This window comes from Scyliorhinus torazame, chromosome 2 (assembly GCF_047496885.1).
Source record: "Scyliorhinus torazame isolate Kashiwa2021f chromosome 2, sScyTor2.1, whole genome shotgun sequence".
In the NCBI taxonomy this organism is placed as follows: domain Eukaryota; kingdom Metazoa; phylum Chordata; class Chondrichthyes; order Carcharhiniformes; family Scyliorhinidae; genus Scyliorhinus; species Scyliorhinus torazame.
The window spans coordinates 188,462,418-188,481,055 of NC_092708.1; the positions used below are offsets into that span (position 1 = coordinate 188,462,418).

Consider the following 18,638-nt stretch of genomic DNA (forward strand, 5'->3'; position numbering starts at 1 on the left):
AATTTAGAGTACCCAATGTTTAATTTTTTTTTCCAATTAAGGGGCAAATTAGCATGGCTAATCCACCTACCTTGCACATCTTTGGGTTGTGGGGGTGAAACCCATGCAGACAAGGGGAGACTGTCCAAATTTCACATGGACAGTTACCCAGGGCTGCGATTCGAACCCGGGTCCTCAGCGCTGCAGTTGCAGTGCTAACCACTGCGCCACATGTCGCCCCTAAATTTAATGAATTATTATTGGGGTTGGAGAGGGCAGGGTGTCAGAGATATATATGGCATTGATGGATTGGGAGGGCGCCCCGATAGGAGAAGTTAAGCGAAGGTGAGAGGAGGAGGTGTGGGGGGGGGGGGGGGGGGGGGGGGAGGGTGAACTGGAGGCTGAGTTATGGGAAGAAGCTATGAGGAGGGTGAATAGGTCCTCCTCCTGAGGCAGGTTGAGTCTCATTCAATTTAAGGTAGTCCATAGGGCACATATGACGGTGGCTAGAGTGAGTACGTTCTTTGAGAGGGTGGCTAGAGTGAGTACGTTCTTTGAGAGGGCGGAGGAGAGGTGTGTGCGGGGGGAGGGCTCAAATCATGTTTACATGTTTTGGGCCTGCCCAAAGTTGGAGGGATTTTGGCGGGGGTTCGCTGGTGTGATGCCAGAGGTACTGGGGGGTGAAGGTAGTTCCGAGTCCAGAACTGGCAGTGTTTGTAGTGTCGGAAGACCCAGGAATCCAGTGGGTAAGAGAGGCTGACCTTCTGGCCTTTGCCTCTCTGGTAGCCCGGAGATGGATCTTGTTGGAATGGAGGGACTCGGAGCTTCCGAAGCCGGGGGTGTGGGTGACTGATCTCGCAAATTTCCTTAGGCTGGAGCAAATTAAATTTGCCTAAAGGGGGTCGATGGAAGAGTTTGCTCGGAAATGAAAACCGTTCATTAACTTCTTCCAGGACAGTTAAGTCAACAGGGGGAGGGGGGGGGAAGGGGGATTAGGGTTAACAAGAAAAGGTGGAGGCAGAGAGGGTGGGGTTATGATAGGGAGGGCGATGTTGAGGTTGTTGGCTGTTTATTGAGTTATGCTGTGTTCTGTTTGTTATCTGTTGGTTATCTTTTTTTATCTTGGTTGTGGTTTTATTTGATTTTGTTTTGTAATGCCTTAATAAAAATATTTTTAAAAAAGAAAAAAGTCGACCTCCGAATACCCCCGATGCACATTTGAAAAGTATGAAAACTCCTTCACCCTCGTACTCCCAAACCTGCATGGGTCCGCCCCCCCCCCCCCCCCCCCCCCCCCCAACCTCCCCATGCACTTCATGAACCCTCTCAACTCTCCAACCATCTCCGACACCTTCGACAACTTAGGACTCGACCCGATCCAAACTTGGATCTCGGACTGCATTGAAATCGCCCCCCATGATCAACCGATGTGCGTCCAGGTCAGGGATTTTCCCTAACACCTGCCTCATAAAGTCCACGTTGTCCCAATTTGAGGCATAAACATTCACCAGGACCACCGGCATCCCCTCCAGCTTCCCACTGGCCATCATGTATCTACCCCCCGGATCGGCCACAACGTTCCCCCTCGTCTTCATGTCTAAACCCGAGTGGAACACCTGCCCTTCCCTTCCCATCCCTTCCTCAACCTCGTCTGATCTCCCAACTTCAGTGCGTCTCCTGCAAACCTGTCAAGTGCGTTCGCCTTCAAACTCCTCAGATGTGCGAAGACACGCAACCATTTAACCGGCCCATTCAACTCCTGCATTCCACATGACCAGCCTGGCAACTTCCAACTCCAATTTCTCTTGAGTCACATTCCTCTGTGTCCATGAACAATGCTGTTTGACAGGCTATGTCGAAAGTTAACTTTGGCAATGTCAGCAACTTACTGTGAATGTGTTTGCTTTTTACGGCAGCATGGTGGCGCAGTGGTTAGCTCTACTGCCTACGGCACTGAGGACCCATGTTCGATCCCAACCCGAGTCACTGTCCGTGTGGAGTTTGCATATTCTCCCCGTGTCTCACCCCCACAACCCCACAAAGATGTGCAGGGTAGGTGGATAGGCCACGCTGAATTGCCCCTTAATTGGAGTTGCCCCTGAATTGGATTTTTTTTTTAAAGAATGTGTTTGCTTTTTAAACACAACACACATGTCCCACAATGCTCTCTCTTGAAATGCTGCAAAATTACAACAGATGGACAGACTTTTCAAAGCCACAATAAAGTCTCCAGTGTCTTCACTGCGCGATTGATTCCTTGGCTTCCAAACCAATAGCTTTCAGCATTCTCCAATGGCGTGGAATTGTAGTGTCGCTCAAGCATAGACAAAATAGCTTGAAATTACTTTACTGGGGCAAGTAAATACTTGAGTGTTTAATTCTCATTTCCCTTTTCCCCCACTGCTGCCTTTACCGCCGGATTATGAGAAACGTTGAGGACATTATTAGTGGTGAAAAATATCTCTAGCTGCTCCACAGATTCTTTGGTCATGATTTGGTCGCAATTGCCCAATAATGCCTGTTAATGTAGCCATCTCCAATGGTCAGTCCACCCACACCATCCACAATGACAAAATAGCCTTTTCACTAAGACTTGATTTTAAATGAAAAATGAAAAAAATGAATGAAATGAAAATCGCTTCTTGTCACAAGTAGGCTTCAAATGAAGTTACTGTGAAAAGCCCCTAGTCGCCACATTCCGGCGCCTGTTCGGGGAGGCTGGTACAGGAATTGAACCGTGCTGCTGGCCTGCCTTGGTCTGCTTTAAAAGCCAGCTCTTTCGCCCTGTGCTAAACCAGCCCCTATTAAAAGCTATTTTAAAACTAGTTCTCTGCAAATAAAACCTCGCAATTCCTTTACTCAAGCCGAATTTCAGCTATTATATATATATATATATATATATATATTATACATACACACACACACACACACACACACACACACACATAAATACACAAATGGTCCTAAGTGGGTACCATTACACTATTACAATTCAGTACACATGGTACCTTAGTATTGAGGTAGAATATTAAAATATCCGTTTAGCTGACTGGAGAGATAATAATCTTTATTGTCACAAGTAGGCTTACATTAACACTGCAATGAAAATCCTGTAGTCGCCACATTCCGGCACCTGTTCGGGTACACCGAGGGAGCGGGTCTTTTGGGACCTGTGTGAGGAAACCGGAGCACCCAGAGGAAAGCACGCAGCCACAGGGAGAATGTGCCGACTGCGCACAGACCGTGCCCCAAGCCAGGAATTAAACCTGGGACCCTGGCGCTGTGCAGCAACAGTGCTACCCACTGTGCTACTGTGCCGTCAGATGGCGGTATAGTGGTAATGTCACTGGACTAGAAATCCAGAGCGCCAGGCTAATGTTCTGGGGATGTGGGTTCAAATCCCACCATGGCAGCTGGTGGAATTAAAATTTGTTAACGTGTGAAATTGAAAGTATTTGGATTGGATTTGGATTTGTTTTATTGTCACGTGTACCGAGATATGGTGAAAAGTATTGTTCTGCGTACAGTTCAGACAGATCATTCCATACATGAAAAGCTAGTGACATCGAAACAAACCTGTTGGACTTTAACCTGGTGTTGTAAGACTTCTCACCCCAGTCCAACGCCGGCATCTCCACATCATGAAAAAAAACATAGGACGTACATAAATACATCATGTAAATACATAGATTCAGACATCAGGTGAAGCATACGGAGTACAGTACTACTCAGTATAGAAGATGTGTGAAGAGATCAGATCAGTCTATAAGAGAATCATTCAGGAGTCTGGTAACAGAGGGGAAGAAGCTGTTTTTGAACCTGTTAGTGCATGTTGTCAGTCTTTTGTATCTCCTGCCGGATGGAAGAAGTTGGAAGAGTGAATAACCTGGCTGGGAGGGGTTTTTGATTATGCTGCCCGCTTTCCCAAGGCAGCGGGAGGTGTAGACCGAGTGAATGGATGAGAAGCGGGTTTGTGTGATGGACTGGGCTGTGTTCACAACTCTCTGTAGTTTCTTACGGTCTTGGGCCGAGCAGTTGCCATTCCAGGCTGTGTGCAGCCAGATGGGATGCTTTTTATGGTGCATCTGTAAAAATTGGTAAGTGTCAATGTGGACATGCCTAATTCCCATAGTTTCCTGCGAAGGTATAGGCGCTGTTGTGCTTTCTTGGTCGTAGCGACAACATGGGTGGACCAGGACAGATTGTTGGTGATGTGCACACCTAGGAATTTGAAGCTGTCAACCATCTCCACCTCTGCACCATTGATGCAGACAGGGGTGTGTACAATACTTTGCTTCCTGAAGTCAATCACCAGCTCTTTAGTTTTGCTGACACTGAGGGCGAGATTGTTGTCATTACACCATGCCACTAGGTTCTCTATCTCCCTCCTGTACTCTGATGCATCACTGTTCGAGATCCGACCCACTACGGTCGTGTCATCAGCAAACTTGTAGTTGAAGCCAAATTTTGGCACGCAGTCATCTGTATAGGGAGTATAGTAAGGGGCTAAGTACGCAGCCTTGCGGGGCCCAGTTATTGAGGACTAACGTGGAGGAGGTGTTGTTGTTTAATCCTTACTGAATGTGGTCTATGGGTCAGGAAGTCGAGGATCCAGTTACAAGTAGTTGTAATGGGGACCATGAAAGTATCATTGATTGTATACTTTGAAAAAAAACCTCCTTTTCACTTTTAGGGAAGGACACCTTCCATCCGTATCTGGTCGACATACGACTGTAGACCCACAACAATAGGTTGACTCTTATAGCTGCCCCCCAAAACGGCCTAGGAAGTCACTAAGTTCAAGAGCAATTAGAGATGGACACCAGATGCTGGCATTGCCTGCAATGTCCACATCCCATGAAAGAATAAATAAAAACTGTGCCCCCCCCCCCAGGTTAACTGGCCTAGCCCAGTCAAAACCGCACCCAGGGTTAACTGGCCCAGTCAACCACCTCCCCAGGGTTAACCGGGCCAGTAAAAGCAGTCTGGACAGACAATCCTATAGCTTGGTAAACAATCTTGGTTAGACTGCACAATGGGTTCTGTATGCAGTTCTGCATTTTGCAAAAAGTGTATTGAAATACTCGAGCGAGTGTGGAAAAGATCTAATGAATATTGCCAGAGGATGTAGCTGTTGGGAAAGATTAAACAGGTTGGGACTCTTTTCTCGGGAAAAGTGAAAGACTAAGAGGAGACGTGATCCAGGCCTTTAACATTACGAAGGGGATTTGATCAGTGAATGAGAAGAAACTGTTTCCTCGAGGGTTGAATCCAGAATGAGGGAGCACAGCCAACGGTGGTGGTGGGGGTAAGGAGGGGGATCTCATGAACCTGGGCCTGGCCAGACTCACCACCAACAGGTCCAGGCAGTGGGTAATCGAGGGGGTTTGTCTGTCCTGACTGACTGCTCCTCTACTGCAGCTATAATCGTCACTGGGTGTCCTGGAGTGGGAGGACGTGATGTCTGTTGGAACCGTTGAGGCATTCCATGCCCAGTGGGCACCACTGGGATTGGAGTGCTTTATTGACTCATTTAATCACATTTTTGATTGATGTTTTAATTTTCCTTTTGTGATTTGTTATTGTTTGCTCCAGTATCCCTTTAAGGGGCTGTTCTTTTAATTTGTCCCTCAATTTAATTGATTTAGTTTAATTAGTTATTTTGTTTAACTCAAAAGGTAAGAGTTGTCACTTCGGCTGAAAAAACGGTTCCTATACTGTAGCCCTCTGTGTAATTGGAACTGGTATCTGCTCTTGTGTACTGCTAGCTGTGTGCATCAAAAACTCATTTTCCAGCTCTGCTTTAGGGAACAGAACTGTACTGATCATTTGGATCAGCATGGAGTTTATGTTCTGCGCATAGGAGGGGGAGCATGTTTGTCTAAGTGCCCAACTTCTGTCTTTTGTGTCATGCAGGCATTGCGATAGCATAATTTTCCAGTGCTAATGGAGTGCCAGAGAGTTTAGATGGTTGAGATCAAGTAAGAATAGAGTGCTTGGGTCAAAAGAGTGCGAGTCAGAGGAGACCACTCATAGTAATTTAGTGCTTTTACAGATTTGGAGTAAGTACAGTTGCAGCTCAATGTCTGCCAAAGATGTATCCTTTAAATTGGTGACCAGCAGCCAATTCCTGCAATATTTTAGATAAAGGCCAGCATTTCACTTGCATCTTTGATTACTTTTTGTAACTGTACTCTAGCTTTCAGTGATTTCTATGCGTAGATACATATCCCTTTGCTGCTTTACAGCTCTGATCTCTTGTCGTTGAAGGAAAACAGTTCAACTTGTCTTTCTTGGAAGCAAAGTGAGTGATCACGCTCATTCCAATATTGAACTCTATCCGTCATCTCTTTCTCCCATCTACCATCTTCCTTCCAGCAGTGTCTCCTGAAACATTGACTTACAGCTCTCCCTTCTGTCGTCCAGAACATGGATATAAAATGAGGATCAATACAAACCCCTTCAGGAGCGCTGTGTGCCACATTCTGCTAATTGGGGCACATTCCCTTCATCCCTACTATCCCATTTCCTACCTCCAAATCAGTTGCTAAACCACATCACAAGGTGATCTCCAATTCTATGCATTCTTATTTTCCTATTGACCTCTTGTGCAAAACCTTATTAAATGTCTTCTGGGCGTCCATATGGACAGCATCTGTAGACACACCCCTGTCAACAATGTTAGTGACCTTTTTTTAAAAAAAAATCAACTCCATCATGACATTCGTTGATCAGCGTATTTTTACCTGCGTGCTCAGTCACTCTGTCTTAGATTAAAGATTCCAGTAATTTCCCCATTAATTTATTTTTAAATTTAGAGTACCCAATTCTTTTTTTCCCAGTTAAGGGACAATTTAGCGTGGCCAATTCACCTATCCTGCACATTTCTTTGGATTGGTTTATTGTCACATGTACCAAGGTACAGTGAAAAGTATTGTTCAGCGTGCAGCTCAAACAGATCATTCCGTACATGAAAAGAAAATACATAATAGGGCAAACATAAAATACACACTGGGAATACATAGACACAGGCATCGGGTGGAGAAGATGGGTGAAGAGATGAGATAAGTCCATAAGAGGGTCGTAACAGCGGGGAAGAAGCTGTTTTTGAATCTGTTCGTCCGTGTTCTCAGACTTTTGTATCTCCTGCCCGATGGAAGAAGTTGGAAGAGTGAGTAAGCCAGGTGGGAGGGATCTTTGATTATGCTGCCCGCTTTCCCCAGGCAGCGGGGGTGTAGACAGTCAATGGATGGAAGGAGGGTTTGGGTGATGGACTGGGCTGTGTTCACGACTCTCTGAAGTTTCTTACGGTCCTGGGCCGAGCAGTTGCCATACCAGGCTGTGATGCAGCCAGATAGGATGCTTTCTATGGTGCATCTGTAAAAGCTGGGAAGAGTCAATGTGGACATGCTGAATTCTCTTCGTTTCCTGAGGAAGTATAGGCGCTGTTGTGATTTCTTGGTCATAGTGTCAATATGGGTGGGCCAGGACAGATTTTTGGTGATGTGCACACCTAGGAATTTGAAGCTGTCAATCATCTTGGGCAACACAGTAGCACAAGTGGCTAGCACTGTGGCTTCACAGCACCAGGGTCCCAGGTTCAATTCCCCGCTGGGTCACTGTCTGTGCGGAGTCTGCATGTTCTCCCCGTGTCTGCGTGGGTTTCCTCCGGGTGCTCCAGTTTCCTCCCACAGCCGAATGACGTGGAGGTTAGGTGGATTGACCATGATTTTAGTTTTATTCTCTCTGGGACTGACATTAGAACTCTTTTCCCTTGGTTTCTGTGGCTATGACTCTTTCATTCCCTCACCGTACAGTATAAATATCTTCCAGTTTCTGTGCCTTTTAGCTTTGACAAAGGGTCATCTGGACTCGAAACGTTAGCTCTTGTCTCCCTACAGATGTTGCCAGACCTGCTGAGATTTTGCAGCATTTTCTCTTGTGCTTTCAGATTCCAACATCCGCAGTAATTTGCTTTTATGTAAGGAAAGGATACTTTGCTGCAGGAGTGATTCCATTGATATCTAGGGATCTTTTATATGAAAACAAACTTTATTATTGACACAGGATTAACTGCATTAACATCCAAGCAAAAACAGTTTAATGATTAACAGTTAACAGTTCTTACAAAAAATAAAGGAGGGTCTTTGAACTTTCCCATCTACTTCTTTCTAAACTTTCAATTAAGCAAAATCCACACACATACAGGTCAAGTGCCACACTTTGAATAAAGTTAACACTCAGTGGCTTACAGAGTTTTGCACAAAGTCCTTTGGAGAGAAACTTTCAGAAATCGGTCTGAGAAACACATCTCCTTTCCTCAGAAACCGAAGCAGATCTCTAAAAATGTAACTAAAGACAACAGACACAGGACAGGGCTGAATACCCAAATAGCCCAGCCCATGAATGACATCACAGTCTGCCTAGCTGTTAACCCCTGAATCACCCTTTAGCAGACATATGGGGCTGGATTTTCCGCCGGCGGGATGTTCCGTTTTGCTGGCAGCCCGAGGGTTTCCCGACGGCGTGGGGTTTCCCGACGGCGTGGGGCTGCCCCACAATAGGAAACTCCATTGACCAGCTGGCGTAACGGAGCATCCTGCCGGCGGGGTGAAACGGAAATGTGGCGCAGCGGGGCAGAGAAATTCAGCCCATAACCTGTACACCTTACCCCAAGTTTTAACATTACTGCAACAGACACATAATAGAAATATATATAATTTTTCAACATTCATCACACTATAACTTCTCCATTTGTTTATTTTAATACCTAGGAGTAATATCATCAGCTACTGGATGATTAGGCTGCCTTAAATCCCGTTATTTTCTCCATTGTTTCTTTCAACATGTTAAATCAACATTTTTTGCCTTTAGGTTCCTTTATCCTGCTGTTAATTGGCCTCTTCCTCCACTGAAAACAGCTGCAATGTGTTGATTTATCAAGTCTGTAATTTCTTTATCATCCATCAAAGACCCACTTGTACCCATCTTTAATAATAATAAAAATCATTTATTGTCACAAGTAGGCTTCAATGAAGTTACTGTGAAAAGCCCCTCGTCGCCACATTCCGGCGCCTGTTCGGGAAGACTGGAACGGGAACTGAACCCGCGCTGCTGGTCTTGCATTACAAGCCAGCTGTCTTAGCCCACTGTGCTAAACCAGCTTTAAAGGTATACATCCTGTTTACCAATGTCTTCTAATTATCCAATGTATAGCATTTTGCGGTTAGCGGTGATATTTCTTCTTTTTTTCGTTCATACTCCCTTTTTGCACCTCTTACTGTTTTCTTGATTGCTTGATTACTGTTTTAATTTTGATGCAGGTTTATTGAACCCAGTTAACACTGCTATAGCTTCATGGAAAAAGGCCAGCAGCTTGATTTAGAACAATTTGATTGTATTCCAATTGAGGAAAAGGCGTTCAAGATAAAATCGTCCTTGGAGCAGAATGTCCAAATACTGATAGCAGATGGTGTCTCCATCTGGCGTTTATTTGACTCTTGTGCTATTATCAATTTATAGAAAATCAATTCTACACGTTTCATTCAATGCATTTGTACATTTTTACCAATTGTATTCTGTTTTGTTTAAACACACCAAGTGATTAGTGTACCAGTGCACTCTGTCTGGGAGAGACATGCCATTCAGAGGCTTGATCCCAAACTCCCAAAGCAACTGTTGTACTCTGAAGTCGGTCATGGCAGGAGACTGTGATAAATGTAGAAATTGTTACATATTATATTTCATATTTGTGGTAGTAATTTTATTAAAAACCCTGGTTTAAATTACATATACACAGTGTCTCTACGAAAGCTGCAATCAAGGAGTTGTAAAACATGTGGCAATGATTGATTTTAGCCATTTACTTGTTTCCAGAGAGATGGCTAATGGAATATTCTTAGATTGCTGGAGATTCCCTAGAGAGTAGATCATTTATGAAGAGTTGTATTTAGTCCTAACTAAGCAGGTGATGGGTCATCTTAGAGGGATACAGATGATGTAATTAATGGAAGGAGCCAGGTCTAGGTTGAGCAGAAGGGTCTGACAATACAGAAGTGTGCTGGATCTGCTCTTGGAAAGGTCTCTCCAAAGGTCTGCATAGATAAGCGAGTAATCTGTTTTGTTAACTTTATTTATAAGTTGCATTTAACTGTATTGGGTTGCTGAATTGGAATTAGTAGCACGTGTAGATAAAACATTAAAGGTTTTCCTTCTATTTAAGTCTTTAATTGTTAATTGTAAAACTATTTCTTTGCTGTTCATGTGGTCAATTCTGCATTTAAATTAAAGTTTGTTTTAACATTGGTCAGAGTCATCACTCCTGGGGTGAACTATCATTTCCTCACAGTTTTACAAATTGTTTGGAATTCTCATCCGGTATCATAGAATCCCTACAGTGCAGAAGGAGGCCATTTGACTATCGAGTCTGCACCGACCCTTGAAAAGGGGACCCTACTTAAGCTAACAAACATTGGGATCTGGGGTGAAATTCTCCGGAAACGGCGCGATGTCCGCCGACTGGCGCCCAAAACGGCTCAAATCAGACGGGCATCACGCCGCCCCAAAGGTGCGGAATGCTCCGCATCTTTGGGGGCCGAGCCCCAACCTTAAGGGGCTAGGTCGGCGCCGGACGAATTTCCGCCCCGCCAGCTGGCGGAAAAGGCCTTTGGTGCCCTGCCAGCTGGCGCGGAAATTATATCTCCGGGCGGCACATGCGCGGGAGCGTCAGCGGCCGCTGACGGCATTCCCGCGCATGCACAGTGGAGGGAGTCTCTTCTGCCTCCGCCATGGTGGAGACCGTGGCGGAGGCGGAAGGGATAGAGTGCCCCCACGGCACAGGCCCGCCCGCGGATCGGTGGGCCCCGATCGTGGGCCAGGCCACCGTGGGGGCACCCTCCGGGGCCAGATCGCCCTGCACCACCCCCAGGACCCCGGAGCCCGCCCGCACCTCCTTGTCCCGCCGGTAAGGTAGGTGGTTTAATTTACGCCGGCGGGACAGGCATTTTAGCAGCGGGACTTCGGCCCATGCGGGCCGGAGAATCGAGTGGGGGGGCCCGCCAACCGGCGCGGCGTGATTCCCGCCCCCGCTGAATATCCGGTGCCGGAGACTTCGGCAACCGGCGGGGGCGGGATTCACGCCAGCCCCCGCCGATTCTCCGACCAGGCGGGGGGTCGGAGAATCTCGTCCCTGGTCTGTTATCCAAAAAAGAGCCTCCGTGGAGGACCACGGAAACACTTTTGGGATGTCTTCAAAGCATCCCTGACGAGGTCAGACATGCCCACCAACGTGTGAGAGTCCTTGATTTGTGGCTGACCAAAATGGAGAAGGTTTATTCAGGAAATACTATCAAGACAATTTGGCGGGAACATGCAGAGGTGAAGTCAAGACTTTGGAGTGCGCACACAAACCTCCAAACAACTGTCATGTGAGAGTACCTTTAAGAAATGGGTGTTTAAGAAATGTACCTTTAAGAAACGGGTGTTTACCAGTGATGTCAGAGTGTGGGTGGAGCTGCGGTGTCTGTCAGCTTTTTACTTTCGTTTTAGGCTGTTTGCTACAGGGTGTGTTTTACTTTTTTTTCAGAGCAGGATAGCTGCAGTCACAGCCAGAAGGTTTATGAGTCTCTCTCTCTAATCTAAAAACTGTAAATCGATCCTTTGGTGATTTAAAACTAATAACTGCTCTCAGTAGTGACTTTAATCTGATGTGCTTCTGTTAAAAGTTATTTTTTAAGTCTTATGGATGTTAAAAGGACAGCTTATGGATTACTTAGTGTTGTATTCTTTGGGGGTTGTATTTGAATTGATGGTTGCTAAGATGTTTGTTTTAAAAAGGTTAACTTGAGTTCATAGAATCAACATTGTTTTGCTTTAAAAAATAGAGTATTACTCTAGGTGTATATGTGGTGAATGTTTGTACACTGGGTGTTTGCATGGTGAATGTTGGTAGTCTGGTTGTTGGTATGATGTTGTACTGTGCTGGAACACATACTAGGCTTTATGTTTGCACTGGCAATTTATTTTCACCTCCCCATTTTGGTTCCCGTTTCCCGGCCAAATATGACACCAAGGTTGCAAACAGTCTTGTTTAGCTTCAGACAATTGTCAGGGAGAGGGATGGAGTCCGTGGCTCGGGAAATTTCAGTTACTGGATGTTGGACAAGCAACCTGACAGCTTAGTGATGGAGGGGTCTGGAGACATGGTGGTGAGGTAGATCTCAGTGTCGTCAGCATCCATGTGGAACCTGATGCTGTGTTTTCCGACAACGTCACTGAGGAGCAGCCATGTAGATGAGAAACAGGAGGGGATTAAGGATAAATCCTTGGGGGACACCAGAGGTAGTGGTGCAAGTGCAGGAAGAGAAGCCATTGCAGGCAGTTTTTAAGTAGTGTTCTTTCCCTTGACATATGCAGCATGGCCATCTATTGCAGCTCTGTAAGCCTTCCTCTGCAGTGTGAGATGGTAAATTCACATTCCAAACTAATCAGATTATCAAAGGGAGGAATAAAATATTTCACAATATCTAGCATGCTCTCCTGGAGTGAGAATAAATAAAACAGAAAATTACTGCTGCCCTCATTCCTTTGGTAGCACAGAAATGACTTGTTAAAAACAATTTTTATTTGTGTCACAAGTAGGCTTACATTGACAATGCAATGAAGTTAATATGAAAATCCTTACATAACTACCCAACCCATCTAGGTCAGGTTTCCCTGTGATACTATAGTAATGACACCAGACTGCTGAGTAGGCTTCATTTCTTAAGCTAAATGTGCAAATAGAAGGAAAAGATTTGAAAATGTTGTGACTCAGCACTGTTCTGGCTCACATTCTGCTCACCACAGTGTTGTATTTAATGCAATCCCCTTTGTTCACAGCAACAGCAGATTGCTTATGCTGCATCTTCAACTTTATTGTATGTGGTGAGGTGGGGCCAGAAGGCACAGAGTGCTCCAAATGTGTCAAATAGAACTGATTACCTAATTCATCAGTGTGAATTACTCATTATCGTGTCTCTGGGTGAACAGAAATTGTGAGCAAGTGCAGGCTGGATTGCTTCTAGTGGCCATTCTGCTCGACAGACAGTAACTGATCCTGATATGCAGCTGAAACCTGCATTGATTTCATAGATACCCTACAGTGCAGAAGGAGGCCATTCGGCCCATCGAGTCTACTCCGACCCTCTGAAAGAGGACCCTACGTAGACCCACTCCCTCATCCTATCCCTGTAACCCAATAATCCCTCAAAACCTTTGGACAATAAGGGGCTATTTAGAATGGCCAATCTAACTAACCAGCACATCTTTGGACTATGGGAGGAAACTAGAGCACCCAGAGGAAACCCACTCAGACACAGGGAGAATGTGCAAACTCCACGCGGACAGTCACCCGAGGTGGGGATCAAACCTGGGTCCCTGGGGCTGTAATGCAAGCAGTGCTAGCCACCATGCCACCCAAACTCCTGCATATGTTTTGCTCCTTTTTTACCCATCTCTCCGCAGGAGTATGATCCCATGGGCACAAACCAGTGCTCTGGTGCCGTCCCCAAGTGGCTGTCTCTCCTCTCCGTCTGCATGGTGCGTCGGCAGGGCATTTGATGTTGCAGCTGATTTCGGTTCTCCCCTCTCACGAAAATAATTGGCATCAAAACTGCTGTCCTGCTGAGGTCAACTCAAGGCATAGTTTGGAGGTAGAACCTGAGACCTCCCAACCAGGCTAATGAGTGGTACCTGTACCCATCAATGCGTTCGGAGTGCAGTCTGCATCATGAAATGTAATATACACATGCATCAGGTTCCATTTCGGCTACCAGGAAACAGACACAAGGCAATAGAATGGCCATCGTGCGTCTCCAAATGGGTATGCGTGCATGTACGTGGTCGTGTGTGCATGAGTATATGTATGTGCGGGTGTATGATCGAGTATATGTGCGGGTGTGTGCACGTATGCATTTTGTGTGCTTGCGCATGTATGTTCTTGCGTGTGCACGAGGTTGTGGCCACGGATGGGTAGGTGTGCACAGCTTTGTGTGTGCATGTACGCAAGTCATGTGTGAATGCAAGTATGTGTTTACGCATACACATGATGGCAAGTGTGTGTGCATGCATGCGCATGCGCACATGTTCGTGTGTGCGCCTAGACTTTGTGTGTGCGCGCGCGCGCACATGCTCATACGTGTATGTTTGTGTGTGATTGTCCTTTTAATACACGAATCCGTGTTCTTCTGATAAGTGTTCCATGGTGTTTTATCGCTAATTTTGGAAGAGCTAGACTTTTAAAGTCACTGCTGTGATGTGCAGAGTGCAAAAGAGGTTTACAAGAATGGTTCCAAGGATGAGAAACTTCAGTTATGAGGATAGATTGGAGAGGTTGGGACTGTTCTCCTTGGAGAGGAGGCCAAGAGGAGATTTGATAGCTGTCATGCGAGTGGGTGGGGCTGAGTTCAGTTCAGCCATTTTGCAGTTTGATTTTGCAATTTAAAAAGTGCCTGGCTTGTTTTGCTGAGAGCAGTTTAAAAGTAGAAAGCCAGTTTGAGACAGCAGCTTGAGAAGTTCTGGTTTGCTGTGAGTGCTTGAAGGGAGAAAGCCAGGTTTGAGAAAGCAGCTTGGGGTGTGTCTGTGTGTTTCCAAAGAGTTTGCAGGAAGAAAGCAAGGTGCTGAAGTCATCCAAGCAAATATATCTCTGCCATTCTACAGAAAAAAAATATATATCCTTTAACCTGATTTGATACTGTTTAAAGGTGTTAAGTCTCCGGAAGTTTGAAGGCACATTTTAAGGAGTTATTTACTGTTGCAATATTTTCTGAGTTATCTTTGAAGTAAGGGGTGTTAAGAGATCCAATTTTATTTAAGATGTTAAGTTGAGTTCATGGAATAAACAGTGTTTTGTGTTTAAAAACCCACGTGTCCATAATTGTAATCCCACACCTGGGGAAAAAGCCGTGTGCTCGGAAAAGTAACAAATCCATCAAAGGGAGAACTCCATGATATATTTTGGGGTTCTGAAAATGCCCCACCCATAACATAGCAATGTTCGCAATCATGAGCGGGTTGGACAGAGTAGATAGGGAGAAACTATTCCCACTCGTAAAAGGATCGAGTAAGAGAGCACAGATTTAAAATGATTTGTAAAAGCAGCAAATGTGATGTGAGAAAATTTTTTTGCACACGAGTGGTTCGGGTCTGGAATGCTCTGCCTGGAAGTGTGGTGGAGCAGGTTCTGTCGTGCATTCAAGAGGGCATTAGATATTTAAGTAATGTGCAGGGGTATGGGGAATGGCACTAAGTCATGATGCACATTTGGACAGCCGGTGCAGACATGATGGGCTGAATGGCCTCCTGCACTGTAACAATTCTGTGATGTGGGAAACACAGCAGCTAATTTTCAGACACCAAGATCCCACAAAACAATTTAATTGGCAATTGCTAATGTTGGTTGAAGGATAAATATGAGCCCCGATTTCAGGCAAACCTCTCTTCATAGAGTGGTGTAGGACCTTGTATGTCCATCCACCTCAGAGGTTAGATGGGGACTTGGTTTAACGCCTGATCAGAAAGACAATGTGTCCAATGGTGCAGCTGTCTTTCAGTCCTGCAATGGGATGTCAGCTGAGGTTTTCCCCTCTCGTCTCCGGATTGGACTTAAACCCATGAGTTTTTCCTTGGGTGAGGATTATACCATGCCTGACACTGACTGGATAGAACAGCATTGGGGAGAGCCACGGGCAGGTACAGTGCAACTGGATTCTGGTAATGTAGCCAATAAGGAAGGACAGGATTGGCAGCTAAACGTTCCAGGATTTAGATGTTTCAGGCAGGATAGAGGGGGATGTAAAAGGGGTGGCGGAGTTGCGCTACTGGTTAGGGAGAATATCACAGCTGTACTACGGGAGGACACCTCCGAGGGCAGCGAGGCTATATGGGTAGAGATCAGGAATAAGAAGGGTGCAGTCACAATGTTGGGGGTTTACTACAGGCCTCCCAACAGCCAGCGGGAGATAGAGGAGCAGATAGGTAGACAGATTTTGGAAACGAGTAAAAACAACAGGGTTGTTGTGATGGGAGACAACTTCCTCAATATTGACTGGGACTCACTTAGTGCCAGGGGCTTAGATGGGGCAGAGTTTGTAACGGGCATCCAGGAGGGCTTTTTAAAACAATATGTAGATAGTCCAACTAGGGAAGGGGCTGTACTGGACCTGGTATTGGGGAATGAGCCCGGCCAGGTGGTAGAAGTTTCAGTAGGGGAGTATTTCGGGAACAGTGACCACAATTCAGTAAGTTTTAAAGTGCTGGTGGTCAAGGATAAGAGTGGTCCTAGGGTGAATGTGCTAAATTGGGGGAAGGCTAATTATAACACTATTAGACGGGAACTGAAGAACCTAGATTGGGGGCGGATGTTTGAGGGTAAATCAACATCTGACATGTGGGAGGCTTTCAAATGTCAGTTGAAAGGAATTCAGGACCAGCCTGTTCCTGTGCGGAAGAAGGATAAATACGGCAAATTTCGGGAACCTTGGATAACGAGAGATATTGTAGGCCTCGTCAAAAAGAAAAAGGAGGCATTCGTCAGGGCTAGAAGGCTGGGAACAGACGAAGCCTGTGTGGAATATAAGGAAAGTAGGAAGGAACTTAAGCAAGGAGTCAGGAGGGCTAGAAGGGGTCACGAAAAGTCATTGGCAAATAGAGTTAAGGAAAATCCCAAGGCTTTCTACACATACATAAAAAGCAAGAGGGTAGCCAGGGAAAGGATTGGCCCACTGAAGGAAGGCAAGGGAATCTATGTGTGGAGCCAGAGGAAATGGGCGAGGTACTAAATGAATACTTTGCATCAGTATTCACCAAAGAGAAGGAATTGTTGATGTTGAGTCTGGAGAAGGGTGTGTAGATAGCCTGGGTCACATTGAGATCCAAAAAGACAAGGTGTTGTGCGTCTTGAAAAATATTAAGGTAGATAAGTCCCCAGGGCCTGATGGGATCTACCCCAGGATACTGAAGGAGGCTAGAGAGGAAATTGCTGATGCCTTGACAGGAATCTTTGGATCCTCACTGTCTTCAGGTGATGTCCTGGAGGAATGGAGAATAGCCAATGTTGTTCCTTTGTTTAAGAAGGGTAGCAAGGATAATCCAGGGAACTACAGGCTGGTGAGCCTTATGTCAGTGGTAGGGAAATTACTGGAGCGAATTCTTCGAGACAGGATCTACTCCCATTTGGAAACAAATGGACGTATTAGCGAGAGGCAGCGTGGTATTGTGAAGGGGAGGTCGTGTCTCACTAACTTGATAGAGTTTTTCGAAGAGGTCACAAAGATGATTGATGCAGGGAGGGCAGTGGATGTTGTCTATATGGACTTCAGTAAGGCCTATGACAAAGTCCCTCATGGTCGACTGGTACAAAAGGTGAAGTCACATGGGATCAGGGGTGAGCTGGCAAGATGGATACAGAACTGGCTAGGTCATAAAAGGCAGAGAGTAGCAATGGAAGGGTGCTTTTCTGATTGGAGGGCTGTGACTAGTGGTGTTCCACAGGGATCAGTGCTGGGACCTTTGCTGTTCGTAGTACATATAAATGATTTGGAGGAAAATGTAACTGGTCTGATGAGTAAATTTGCAGACGACACAAAGGTTGGTGGAATTGCAGATAGCGATGAGGACTGTCAGATACAGCAGGATTTAGATCGTTTGGAGACTTGGGCGGAGAGATGGCAGATGGAGTTTAATCCGGACAAATGTGAGGTCTAATGCAGGTAGGGAATATGCAGTGAATGGTAGAACCCTCAGGAGTATTGAAAGTCAGAGAGATCTAGGTGTACAGGTCCACAGGTCACTGAAAGGGGCAACACAGGTGGAGAAGGTAGTCAAGAAGGCATACGGCATGCTTGCCTTCATTGGCCGGGGCATTGAGTATAAGAATTGGCAAGTCATGTTGCAGCTGTATAGAACCTTTGTTAGGCCACACTTGGAGTATAGTGTTCAATTCTGGTCGCCACACTACCAGAAGGATGTGGAGGCTTTAGAGAGGGTGTAGAAGAGATTTACCAGGATGTTGCCTGGTATGGGGGGCATTAGCTATGAGGAGCGGTTGAATAAACTCCGCTTGTTCTCACTGGAACGACGGAGGTTGAGGGGTGATCTGATAGAGGTCTACAAAATTATGAGGGGCATAGACAGAGTGGATAGTCAGAGGCTTTTTCCCAGGGTAGAGGGGTCAATTACTAGGGGGCATAGGTTTAAGGTGCGAGGGGCAAGGTTCAGAGGAGATATAAGAGGCAGGTTTTTTACACCGAGGGTAGTGGGTGCCTGGAACTCGCTGCCGGAGGAGGTGGTGGAAGCAGGGACGATAGTGACATTTAAGGGGCATCTTGACAAATACATGAATAGGATGGGAACAGAGGGATACGGACCCAGGAAGTGTAGAAGATTTTAGTTTAGACGGGCAGCATGGTCGGGGCAGGCTTGGAGGGCCGAAGGGCCTGTTCCTGTGCTGTACTTTACTTTGTTCAATAAGTTCAGCAGGAAAACCGAAGCTACAAGCCTTTTAGCCTGGATCACCCAGTTTGAGTACATATATATTTGAAAAAGAACAGTCAGACCAATTAGTCTAATGTCAGGTGTAGGCAAACTTTTAAAATCTGACATTCAAGATAAGGTCAGCAAGC

The 18,638-nt window shown here is 45.8% G+C and overlaps 1 protein-coding gene across 4 annotated transcripts in view; it reads left to right on the forward strand.

Annotated features, from left to right (window-relative positions):
- Positions 1-18,638, forward strand: part of LOC140394299 (NEDD8-conjugating enzyme UBE2F-like) — a 571,886-nt gene that overhangs the window by 367,567 nt on the left and 185,681 nt on the right. Inside the window, exon 1 of one of the 4 annotated variants that reach the window (XM_072481474.1) lies at positions 9,033-9,150. The exons of the other annotated variants lie outside the window; for them this stretch is intronic. The gene's annotated coding sequence lies outside the window, so the exon portion shown is untranslated. Of the gene's footprint in view, positions 1-9,032; positions 9,151-18,638 lie in introns of those variants that run through there. 4 annotated transcript variants of the gene reach the window in all.